Source organism: Procambarus clarkii, chromosome 4 (assembly GCF_040958095.1).
Source record: "Procambarus clarkii isolate CNS0578487 chromosome 4, FALCON_Pclarkii_2.0, whole genome shotgun sequence".
Lineage (NCBI taxonomy): Eukaryota > Metazoa > Arthropoda > Malacostraca > Decapoda > Cambaridae > Procambarus > Procambarus clarkii.
In genome coordinates this window covers 39,387,954-39,400,624 of record NC_091153.1, presented here as the reverse complement: position 1 = coordinate 39,400,624, position 12,671 = coordinate 39,387,954, and the positions used below count along the sequence as shown (strand labels likewise).

The 12,671-nt window shown below is 38.1% G+C and overlaps 2 non-coding genes across 2 annotated transcripts; one reads left to right on the top strand and one right to left on the bottom strand.

The window, feature by feature from the left end:
• Positions 1-3,463: 3,463 nt before the first annotated feature.
• LOC123752857 (U5 spliceosomal RNA) lies at positions 3,464-3,580 on the bottom strand. The gene has a single exon (XR_006772237.1). It is a non-coding gene; the product is annotated as a U5 spliceosomal RNA (small nuclear RNA).
• Positions 3,581-12,138: 8,558 nt separating this feature from the next.
• LOC123752864 (U5 spliceosomal RNA) lies at positions 12,139-12,255 on the top strand. The gene has a single exon (XR_006772238.1). It is a non-coding gene; the product is annotated as a U5 spliceosomal RNA (small nuclear RNA).
• Positions 12,256-12,671: the final 416 nt, after the last annotated feature.

Here is a 12,671-nt window from a genome sequence, read left to right as displayed (position 1 = left end):
TTAGGCATTGTATGTACTAGCTCTTATCTATAAAGCCAACAAACTTTGTAAAATCTCTTTATGTATGTACCTTTGCCTAAATAAAAATTATTATTATTATTATTATTATTATTATTATTATTATAGTTCAAGGGTTTATTGAACACTCAACCACAGAAGGTGATTCGGTGCTTTTTAAAATGCTAAGCTAACCTACATACGTAAATACATAGATACACATATTTACGTATGCCCTGCATAAAGTGTTCGATGTGTCTTTTACAGTGTCATTAATGTGCATTTACAAAGGTGAAATGTAATTCTGATCAGCTTCCATATGTACTTTATGCACATACATATACATACACACACACACACACATATATGTACACATACATATATACATACATGTATACATATATACACACACACATGCATTCACATACATTTGTCTCTTTTACGCTGACAGAGTGAGATAGCTGATAGAGAAACTAGTGTGCAATTAAGCACTTAATCACTGAAGGTGATGAAGGTGCTTTTACAAGCTCAGGTTATATAGTTACATCACATACATACATTATATAATTGATACATTACATGGTTAATCTTGGGTACAAGTCCAATATATCATCAAGTGTTCCAGTACTCATATAGTAATTACACAGTTCAGCATACCTTAGCCCAGGAGGGCGAAAGTCAGTCAGTATGGGACATTCTACAATATAATGTTCAAGAGAGTGTATGTTTTCTCTTTCACAAAGTTGACACATTGTGTACACGACATTTGGGTTCTGAGAAAGCTGTCAGGTACGTCTATATCCGAGGCGTATTCTGGCCACTATAACATCACATTGCCGGGTTCTTGTTCTATTAGTCCCATATGTGAATGCCTCCTCACGATATCTATCATAATATTTAATGCTACAACTTTCTTGTCTTTATGAATTTGTTAGGTCTGTGAGATCTTCATTAGATATTTGTTTAAGTATTCTCTTTGTCACTGCTAATGAAACACCCATATCAATTTCTACCACTGGTTTTCTGTAGGCTGTCTTTGCAAGCATATCAACAGTGTCATGCCTTGAGATGCCAACATGAGATTCAACATATTGACTTTAAGCATTAAGTCATATATGTGCTGTCTTGTGTGAGAGCGGGTTGCAACTTGTTACAAATTTGGGTATTGTTTATCCTGAGATTTATTTGATTTGAGGATTTATTGCCAAACAAAATATAGAAAGTTTTGCCAATGTTGAGGGTGAGTTTGTTAGCCGTTAGCCAGAGATGAACTTTATTTAGCTCAGTATTCACTGTGACATTTAGAGCAAAGGGGTCATGACTGGAGTAAACGAAGGTCGTGTCGTCAGCAAATAGAATTGGTTTGAGATGTTGGGAGGCATTTGGAAGGTCATTAATGTAGATGAGAAAGAGGAGAAGGCCAAGTATGCTGCCCTGAGGAACACCAATGTTGATGGGTAGGGTGGGAGAAATTGAATTATTCACAGAAACATACTGCAGCCTGTCAGTAAGGTAAGATTTAAGGTATTGCAAGGAGTGTCCTCTGACCCCATAATGATGTAATTTAAGAAGAAGGTTTTGGTGGTTGACAGTGTCAAAAGCCTTATGCAGGTCCACAAATTACCCAACAGGGAACTCATTTTTATCAAGAGCTGCATGTATCAAGTTAATCATACTAATAAGTGCATCGTTAGTGCTTTTTTGGAGTCTGAAGCCATATTGACAAGAGCTAAGTATATTATGTTTGGATAGATAATAGTAGATTAGATTAGCTGCCTGTAGATTAGTTTTTCAAATATTTTTGACAAGTTTGGCAGGATTGATAAAGGTCTGAAGTTGTTGACATCTGTGAGATCATCACATTTGTGGACAGGGATATGAAGGCTTTTTTGTAAATTAAAGTTGGTATCTCCTCATGGGCACTAGACTTGGTTTTATTCTATAGACTGGTTTCTATAGACTCGTTTCTATTCTATATAGTTTCTATAGACTGCTCCCACAGTCAGGACAGACTCAGCACCCTTGACTCTGAAACTGGCGAAGAGAAATGCAATAGCAGGAGCTAAAGATATGGAGTTTTTTTTTGTAAATTAAAGTTCGTATCTCCTCAAGGGCACTAGACTTGGTTTTAAGGGAAAGGATTATCTCATTAACATCAGTGGAATTTGCAAGCGTTAGGTACAGAGACTGTGGATAGTTATCTGTAAGATAGTCCTGAACATCAGTACTGGAAGATGGAATATCATTTGCGAGGGATGACCCAATGGAAGAGAAGAACCTATTGAACTCAATATAGCAGTATCAGAGGCTGTAAGCTGACCATCGTTATTGGACAGGAGTATTGGTTTGTTATTTAAAATCTTCTTTGATCCCAATATTTGTGAAGTTGTGCTCCATGTTTTCTTAATGTTGCCCTTTGTTTGGGTAAATTGATCTTCGTAGTATTTAATTTTGGCTCTTCTAATGATTTTAGATAGCAATGATGAGTAATTCTTGGAAAATTCTTTGGAGACGATTCCTATCCTATACTTCTTCTCAAGGTCATGTTTTTTAATAATGGATTTATGTATTCCCTTTGTAAGCAAAGGATTGTTTAGCCTTTTAGTTGTGACTTGTTTCGTTAGCATAGGACTGTGGGTGTTATAAAGGCTGAGAGTTTTTTGAAGAAAAGATTTCACAGCTAGGTTGATGTCCCCTATGTTCCCTAATTCGGACGCCCAGTTGACATTAGCAGCAGCAGCTATAAAATTGCTATAAAATTGTTTGTAGTTTCTTGCGATATGTTTTGTACTTTCTTACAATGTATTTTTGTACTTACAATGCACCTGTAAACATTTTTTTTACTTGTACAGGAATGTAAAACTTCAAGTCTCTGTACTCTCATGAACTCAATGTACCTTCTTGTATATAAATAAATAAATACTGGAAGCCAGGAAGTAAAGCAGTATTAGTACTTAGAATGACCCCTAACGGCTGAGTGGACAGCGCTCAGGATTCGTAGTCCTAATTTATTTATTTATTTATTTATATACAAGAAGGTACATTGGGTTTGTGAGAATACATAGCATAGTACAGTATTTACTCTCTTGTAAAGCCACTAGTACGCGCAGCGTTTCCGGCAGGTCCTTAATCTAACAGATAATTTTAAGTAGGTAAATTCTATCAGAATTAATAAAATGATAACAAATACATTACAAGAAAAAAAATGAGATGAGAGAGATTAGTAAGTATATTAAAGCACATTGGTATATTAATGCTCTGATTGATTACATTGACAGCATGATTGGTAATTTAAGGTTCCGGGTTGATTCCAGGGGGAGGCGGAAACAAATGGGTAGTTTCTTTCACACTGATGCATCTGTTCACCTTGCAGTAAATAGGCACCTGGGAGCTAGACAGCTTGACCAAGCCGCAGTAAGCCCCGAAACTATCTAAAGAAGAAGATACTATAATATTATGAATGATAAGGCCCAATTTAATGGGCCAAGAAAAAATTATTTAAGACTCATTGAGTTGTTCCCCTCCACGGAAATCTTTAGTAAAAGGCGAAAGATTTATGCGTTTTGAAGGGAAACCAGAGTTAAACCTATCAGAAAATTGGAGATTCCGGCCACACAGCGCTGAGGCAAAAGATGTACTTGTATTTCGGGACTAGAACGGCATTGACCGGTAACTGTAATAAAAAAAATAATTTCTTTATTCCTTGCAATATTGCTCTATTATCGTGCTACCGTGAGTTTCATTCTGTACTTTACTGTTTGCACATATTATAAGTGTGCATTGTTTACATAACATAGCTTGTGTTATCTGTTATGAAGAAAAGTTCACTTATGCATATAACCGTGCTACTAGTTAGGCTTGTGTATTTAAATTTTGCCCCGAGGGGCGAGTTTATTGGGCAGCGCCACTCATCTTGTGAGTGGACATACCGCCATAGCAGCATGTACAACACTCCCCAATAGGAAGAAAACCCGCTGGGTTGTTCATCCTGTCACTTGTACTCAGACACAGCTGGGACTTGCTTAACTGTCTCAAGTGAACAGCTCCTCAAACAACAGACAATGTGGTCTGTCTCAGCTCATTATCACTCCCAGTGAATTAACTTAATTAACCCCCTGTCAACTAGTGGGGCTAGGTTTCCTAAGTCTCATTGTTTCATTTTCTGACTTAATTTTTAACTTACTCTTAACTAGTCATTTACTGAAATTTTTTAATTGAGTGCATAAATAGTTCTTCAGGTCTTATTAATTATACAGTCATAACTGAACTATTTATAGTTAATAATCATTAGCTTAAATTTGCCTATGCTTATTATTCAACTTTTCTTTGATTCCATTTATTACCTAGGTTGCCTAGCCTCGCCATGCTCCCTTACTCCATTGTACCCCTGGCTTTGCCTGTATCTCAAATTGCAAATTGTTACTTACAGTGTACCTGAGAGTACTTGTAAGCAATCTACCTCATTTTTCATTTTTGCTCAATTTGTTTTTGTATTGCTTAGTCTTGTTTATATTTTTGTTTTGTATTTCTTTATCTTGTGTTTTGTATAGTCCATGTTTATATGTTTTTTCGTTAATCTCATTTATTACCTAGGTTGCCTAGCCTAGCCATACTCCCTTACTCCATTGTACCCCTGTAAGCCCCTTTTGAGTTTGCTTTGTTCTGTATTGTGTACATCTTTTTCCCTATTTTATAGCTTATTTCTACCTTGTTATTTGCCTTTCTTCCCTTGTTTTTCCTGCAATCAGCTTTTTTTATGCAGACAAGTATAGACCCTGAACTTAACCTCTTATCCACTATCTATGACAATTATCACTTTAATGATCTAAATTGCAGATATTTTGCAGCACATGATGTAAACAATGTATTAACTCATAATCACAATATCTCTGTAATCAATTTGAACGTTAGATCCCTAGGTAAACACTTCGATGATGTTAGTGCCTTGATTGAAGCTATTGACAACAAATTCTCTTTTGTTATACTTACTGAAACATGGTTGAAAGAGGATACTACTCGGCTCTTTAACATGCCTAACTACTCAGCAATTCACAACTGTCGTCAAATTCAGAGAGGTGGTGGCACTGCTCTTTACTACCACCAAGAACTAACATGCTTAAAAGAAATTAGAACCAGAGACTGCTATGGGGAGTATATCTTCGCCAGCTTCAGAGTCAAGGGTGCCGAGTCTGTCCTGACTGTGGGTGCAGTTTATAGAATTCCTAACACTGATGTGTCCGAATTCAACTCAAACCTTAGAAATCTAATACTTGATAACAGACTGAACAAAAACCACCTAATTATCGCAGGGGACTTTAATATTGACCTCTGCGAGCCTGAACACCCCACTGCTGTTAGCTTCCTCAACTGTATGAATTCCTGCTTCCTCATACCCTTAATCACTAGACCTACTAGAATCACTGATAGCACTGCCACGACGCTCGATCACATCTGGACAAACATAACCTCTCCGCTTACTTTAGGTATAATCACCGATAGCACTACAGATCATTACCCCACATTTCTCTTAACTAACATTAGCAAACCACCTCTTGAGTCAAGAGTGATACGTTTTAGACTACACAATGAAACTGCTATAGACAATATTATAACTGCTGCTGATAATGTCAACTGGGAGTCCGAGTTAGGTAACATAGTGGACATCAACCTTGCAGTACAATCTTTTCTTCAAAAAACTCTTAGCCTTTATAATACCCACTGTCCTATGCTTACAAAACAAGTCACAACCAAAAGGCTAAACAATCCCTGGCTCACAAAGGGAATACTTAAATCTATTAATAAAAAACATGACCTTGAGAAGAAGTATAGGTTAGGAATTGTCTCCAAAGAATTCTCAAAGAATTACTCATTATTGCTGTCTAAGATAATTAGACGAGCCAAAACTAAATACTACGAAGATAAATTTACCCAAATAAAGAGCAACATTAAACAAACTTGGAGAACAATTTCTCAAATATTGGATCAAAGAAGTCTTTAAATAACAAACCGACTCTCCTGTCTAATAACGATGGTCAGCTTTCAGCCTCTGATTCTGCTACTGAGTTCAATAGGTTCTTCTCTTCCATTGGTTCATCCCTTGCAAATGATATTCCATCTTCCAGTACAGACATTAATGACTATCTTTCAGGTAACTATCCACAGTCTCTGTACCTAAAGCCTATTAATTCCACTGACGTCAATGAGATAATCCTTTCCCTTAAAACCAAGTCTGGTGCCCTTGAGGAGATACCAACTTTAATTTACAAAAAAGCCTCCAGATCTTTAGCCCCTGCTACTGCTTTGCTCTTCAACAAGTCACTTGAACTCCAAACCTTCCCAGGTATTCTAAAAAAAAGCGAGAGTAACGCCTGTCCACAAATGTGGTAATCTCACAGATGTTAACAACTACAGACCTATATCTATCCTGCCAAACTTCTCAAAAATTTTTGAAAAACTAATCTATAAGCAGCTTTACTCATATCTAGCCAAACTCAATATACTTAGCCCTTGCCAATATGGCTTCAGACCCAAAAAAAGCACTAACGATGCACTTATTAGTATGCTTAACTCGCATCATACAGCTCTTGATAAAAATGAGTTCTCTGTTGGGTTGTTTGTGGACCTGCGTAAAGCTTTTGACACTGTCAACCACCAAAACCTTCTTCTTAAATTACATCATTATGGAGTCAGAGGACACTCCCTACAATACCTCAAATCCTACCTTACTGACAGGCTCCAATATGTTTCTGTGAATAACACAATTTCTCCCACCCTACCCATCAACATTGGTGTTCCCCAGGGCAGCATACTTGGCCCTCTCCTCTTTCTCATCTACATTAATGACCTTCCAAATGCCTCCCAACACCTCAAACCAATTCTATTTGCTGACGACACAACCTTCATTTACTCCAGTCCTGATCCCCTTGCTCTAAATGCCACAGTAAATACTGAGCTAAATAAAGTCCATCTGTGGCTAACTGCCAACAAACTCACCCTTAACATTGACAAAACCTTTTATATTCTGTTTGGCAATAAATCCTCTAATCAAATAAATCTCAAAATAAACAATACCCAAATTTGTAACAAATTAGATGGCAAATTCCTTGGCATTCTCATTGACCACAAGCTTAATTTCCAGGGACACATTCTAAACATATCAAAAAAAGTTTCAAAAACTGTGGGCATTCTTTCTAAGATCAGATATTATGTACCACGCCCTGCCCTGGTGACTCTCTATTACTCCCTTATCTATCCATATCTCAACTATGGTATTTGTGCTTGGGGCTCTACTACCCAAAATCACTTACGTCCTCTAATTACTCAACACAAAGCTGCTATTAGGACAATATCCAATTCTGGCCCCAGACATCACTCGGTACCCCTACTTAAATCTCTGAATATGTTAGACATTAAGTCACTGCACATTCTCTCGTGTGTATTATACATATATAAAACGCTAAACTATAATGCCAATCCTGATCTCAAAAGCTTCATAGAAGGTTGTATCAGAACCCATGAGCATCACACCAGAAATAAATACAGTTTTGATATTCCTAGAGTACGACTTAATCAAACTAGAAATGCTCTACAAATCAAGGGGCCCAGAATGTGGAATGACCTTCCCAACCATGTTAAAGACTGTACCTCTCTCAACCAGTTTAAGTTAAAAGCGAAGCTATACCTAATAAATTCCCTGTAACCTACCTTACCCTTCTATTGTCAACCAATGTCTGTTTTTTTCTTTAAAGAGCGCTGTTTGTCGACATAATTGTATTTGTGCTGCTTTTTCATCTATGTTTTCATTTCTTGTTTTCATTCTACTCATTATGCTCAATTAGTATTAAGCTTGTCATTTAAGTTTATCATGCCCGAAACGCTTTGCGTAATAGTGGCTTTAGGCATTGTATGTACTAGCTATACCTATAAGTTAAACAATCCTTGTAAATATTTATTGTATGTATGTACCTTACCTAAATAAAATTGTATTGTATTGTATTGTATTGTAAAAGAAGATTAACATCTATCAACTCTTAAAAGCTTACGTTATCTTGCGGGTGCAAAATGGGGAAATCTTTTAAGAACAGTATCAATATTTGACAAATAGTATTTTCCTAACTCAAACAATGTGTGGTTTATTATTCTACACATACTTCTGATATCTCTCAGGTGTTCACATTCACGTAGATAGTGGTCAAGGCGATGTCCATCACTCTCACCACAGATTCTGCAATTTCTCTGATCAACTGTTGTTTCCATTCCATATCTCCATGGATATTTGTATCCAAGACGGATTCTCGCTGTTACTGATTCTCTCCCTCGTCCTCCTCCTCTTCGGCCATAATGATTGGGATTGCCAGCTGCAACCATGTTGTACCATCGTATAGATTCACTGGTTTGTGCTTCTATCCTTCTTTCCTCAGTTACCTTGTCACGGTGATGTTGCCTGACAATACCTCTAATTTGAAGTAGAGTCTTGGGTATGAAGTATTCAATATGGTCTCCTTCAGCACCTTCACATCTGCTCGTTCTTTCCCACATATTCCAACATGGGAGGGGATCCACAGAAACTTGATGACTCTTGCCTGATTTGTAAGTACTCTTACAGCTCTCTTAATTTCAGCGACTATTGCAAGATTTTCTGCCTGATTTTTACTTAGGCTTTGCAGTGCTGCGTTTGAATCGGTGCAAATCACTTCACCATTAGTGTTCCGTTCAAGAAACCTTTATGCCATAACAATGGCATTGTTCTGCTTATTGTTCAATATATTGAACAATGGCATTGTTCTGCAGCTCTGCTTGCGTTGAAGAGGCATAGTTCTCAATACGTGCTTTTTCTTCATTTCTGCGTTGGAAAGTATTATCCTTGATTACCGTATATGCTGCACCAGCCCTGCCATTGACAGGATTAGATGACCCGTCAGTGTAGATTTGATCTAGTTCATCTCCGGCTTCTTTATAAATTTTCTCGAGATACTTGTGCCTCATTTCTTGTGGTAACATGTTGGATTTTTTATTGCCATTTCATTGATGATGATCTTGCACGAGTCATCCTCCCAGGGAGGTAACCTCTCTACAGGCAGGAGCTCACGGGCTTGCTCAAGCAGGTGAAGCTCTTCGATGTAGCAGACTGATGTGTGATGCCATTTTTTGCTTCTCCTGTTTTCCCCTGAAAGTAGCACAGAGCTCACTTTTTTCTTAGCAATATCATTGTAATGGGGATCTCTGGCTATCCTAATTGCAAGCTTAGCATTCAGCTCCTGAATTCTGCTTTTAACACTGGGAAGGGACAACTCCTCTCGTAGATTAGACGTTTTGGCAGTTCTTGGAACTCCAAGAATGATTGTCATGGCTTCATTTTGAATGCTTACAAGCCTTTTCATATCGCTTTGGGAGTAGGTGCACAGAACTGGTGCGGCATGTGGGAACCGACCTGTGAGATTTATATTTATTTAATTTATATGAATTTATATTTACGTTAATTTATATACTTCGATAGCAATTTGTATAATGATAAGTGGACTGTATTTCTGCAATAATCTCTTAATCTCACAAATCGATCCTCTACACATTAGGGGGGTTTATATTAATTATATATATGCAGCCAATCAAACTACAGTATTAGACTACATACATTGAAGAGGTTCCTTATCTTATAGTACAGCAGGTTAGTCCACCAGGTATAACTAGGGTGTAGACACCAAATTATCCTCTTTGAGGTAGCTTCCATCACCCAGTAACTGGTGCACAAAGTCTTGCTTCCTCGTCTTGACCTGTTAAAAGGGCGCTAGCTGTAAAGCCAGAATCCTATATATGACAAGTATTTCAGAGAAAACACTGTACATGGACCAATGAAGACCTGGCTTAATTACCTTTAGTTTTAGATCTCGTGCTCTAACCGGCAAACCCTACCCAATGACATTAATGGCCACTAATGATAGATAATGGGTTTCGGAAAGAACACTTAACTTGATTTGTTGACAGCGTGTTGATAATGGTACACCTTTGGTTTCCATAACACTACGTCCAAGTAAAATTAACAGGAGCCGTATTTGCTCCCGTGTGCCTCTGGTCTAGTACAAACAATGGCCCCCCTCCTCCCTCACTGACGCCTGGCCTACATTGTCCAGATGTCAGTGAGTGATAGAAGGGTCACATTTACTCTACTTTAATATTGATAATTAAGTTAATTTATATGAGATGTTTTTATGATGGTAAAGTCCTAAGACTAATGTATTTAAGAATAATTCCCACCATAATAGGTGGTGAATAATAATAGTATGTGGTGATGATATCCCGTTTTCTTTAGACGGTAATTCCACTACAAGTTACGTTTTCTATAGGTAACTTGTTGGTAATACAGCAGCAATTATTTGTCTGTATAATTATTAAATGGTGTCGGATTTTCCGACACGGCATAGTCTATAACGGAGCGCACATAGGCTGTGTACAACATTTTAAGCACGACAATAGAGGCTCCATGTCTATTCCAGGTCATAGCTTTGTAATATCTCGCATTGTAATAACTCGACCGCGCACCCCGCTACTACCACTGAACTCACCATGCAATCTCCGCTCTTCCTATGGTAATAACGGAGGCTCTACCGATCATGTAAGATGTTAATACTCGGGCCGTCATACGAAGACGTAAACCCGTACACACAGGAGAGAGACTCTCTCTCTCTCTCTCTCTCTCTCTCTCTCTCTCTCTCTCTCTCTCTCTCTCGTGTGTACGGGTTTACGTCTTCGTATGACGGCCCGAGTATTAACATCTTGATCTACCCGTCAGTGTAGATCAAATCTACACTGACGGGTCATCTAATCCTGTCAATGGCAGGGCTGGTGCAGCATATACGGTAATCAAGGATAATACTTTCCAACGCAGAAATGAAGAAAAAGCACGTATTGAGAACTATGCCTCTTCAACGCAAGCAGAGCTAACTGCCATTGTTATGGCATTAAGGTTTCTTGAACGGAACACTAATGGTGAAGTGATTTGCACCGATTCAAAAGCAGCACTGCAAAGCCTAAGTAAAAATCAGGCAGAAAATCTTGCAATAGTCGCTGAAATTAAGAGAGCTGTAAGAGTACTTACAAATCAGGCAAGAGTCATCAAGTTTCTGTGGATCCCCTCCCATGTTGGAATATGTGGGAAAGAACGAGCAGATGTGAAGGTGCTGAAGGAGACCATATTGAATACTTCATACCCAAGACTCTACTTCAAATTAGAGGTATTGTCAGGCAACATCACCGTGACAAGGTAACTGAGGAAAGAAGGATAGAAGCACAAACCAGTGAATCTATACGATGGTACAACATGGTTGCAGCTGGCAATCCCAATCATTATGGCCGAAGAGGAGGAGGACGAGGGAGAGAATCAGTAACAGCGAGAATCCGTCTTGGATACAAATATCCATGGAGATATGGAATGGAAACAACAGTTGATCAGAGAAATTGCAGAATCTGTGGTGAGAGTGATGGACATCGCCTTGACCACTATCTACGTGAATGTGAACACCTGAGAGATATCAGAAGTATGTGTAGAATAATAAACCACACATTGTTTGAGTTAGGAAAATACTATTTGTCAAATATTGATACTGTTCTTAAAAGATTTCCCCATTTTGCACCCGCAAGATAACGTAAGCTTTTAAGAGTTGATAGATGTTAATCTTCTTGTTTGAGGAGCTGTTCACTTGAGACAGTTAAGCAAGTCCCAGCTGTGTCTGAGTACAAGTGACAGGATGAACAACCCAGCGGGTTTTCTTCCTATTGGGGAGTGTTGTACATGCTGCTATGGCGGTATGTCCACTCACAAGATGAGTGGCGCTGCCCAATAAACTCGCCCCTCGGGGCAAAATTTAAATACACAAGCCTAGTAGCACGGTTATATCCATAAGTGGACTTTTCTTCATAACAGATAACACAAGCTATGTTATGTAAACAATGCACACTTATAATATGTGCAAACAGTAAAGTACAGAATGAAACTCACGGTAGCACGATAATAGAGCAATATTGCAAGGAATAAAGAAATTATTTTTTTTATTACAGTTACCGGTCAATGCCGTTCTAGTCCCGAAATACAAGTACATCTTTTGCCTCAGCGCTGTGTGGTCGGAATCTCCAATTTTCTGATATGCTTAACTCTGGTTTCCCTTCAAAACGCATAAATCTTTCGCCTTTTACTAAAGATTTCCGTGGAGGGGAACAACTCAATGAGTCTTAAATAATTTTTTCTTGGCCCATTAAATTGGGCCTTATCATTCATAATATTATAGTATCTTCTTCTTTAGATAGTTTCGGGGCTTACTGCGGCTTGGTCAAGCTGTCTAGCTCCCAGGTGCCTATTTACTGCAAGGTGAACAGATGCATCAGTGTGAAAGAAACTACCCATTTGTTTCCGCCTCCCCCTGGAATCAACCCGGAACCTTAAATTACCAATCATGCTGTCAATGTAATCAATCAGAGCATTAATATACCAATGTGCTTTAATATACTTACTAATCTCTCTCATCTCATTTTTTTTCTTGTAATGTATTTGTTATCATTTTATTAATTCTGATAGAATTTACCTACTTAAAATTATCTGTTAGATTAAGGACCTGCCGGAAACGCTGCGCGTACTAGTGGCTTTACAAGAGAGTAAATACTGTACTATGCTATGTATTCTCACA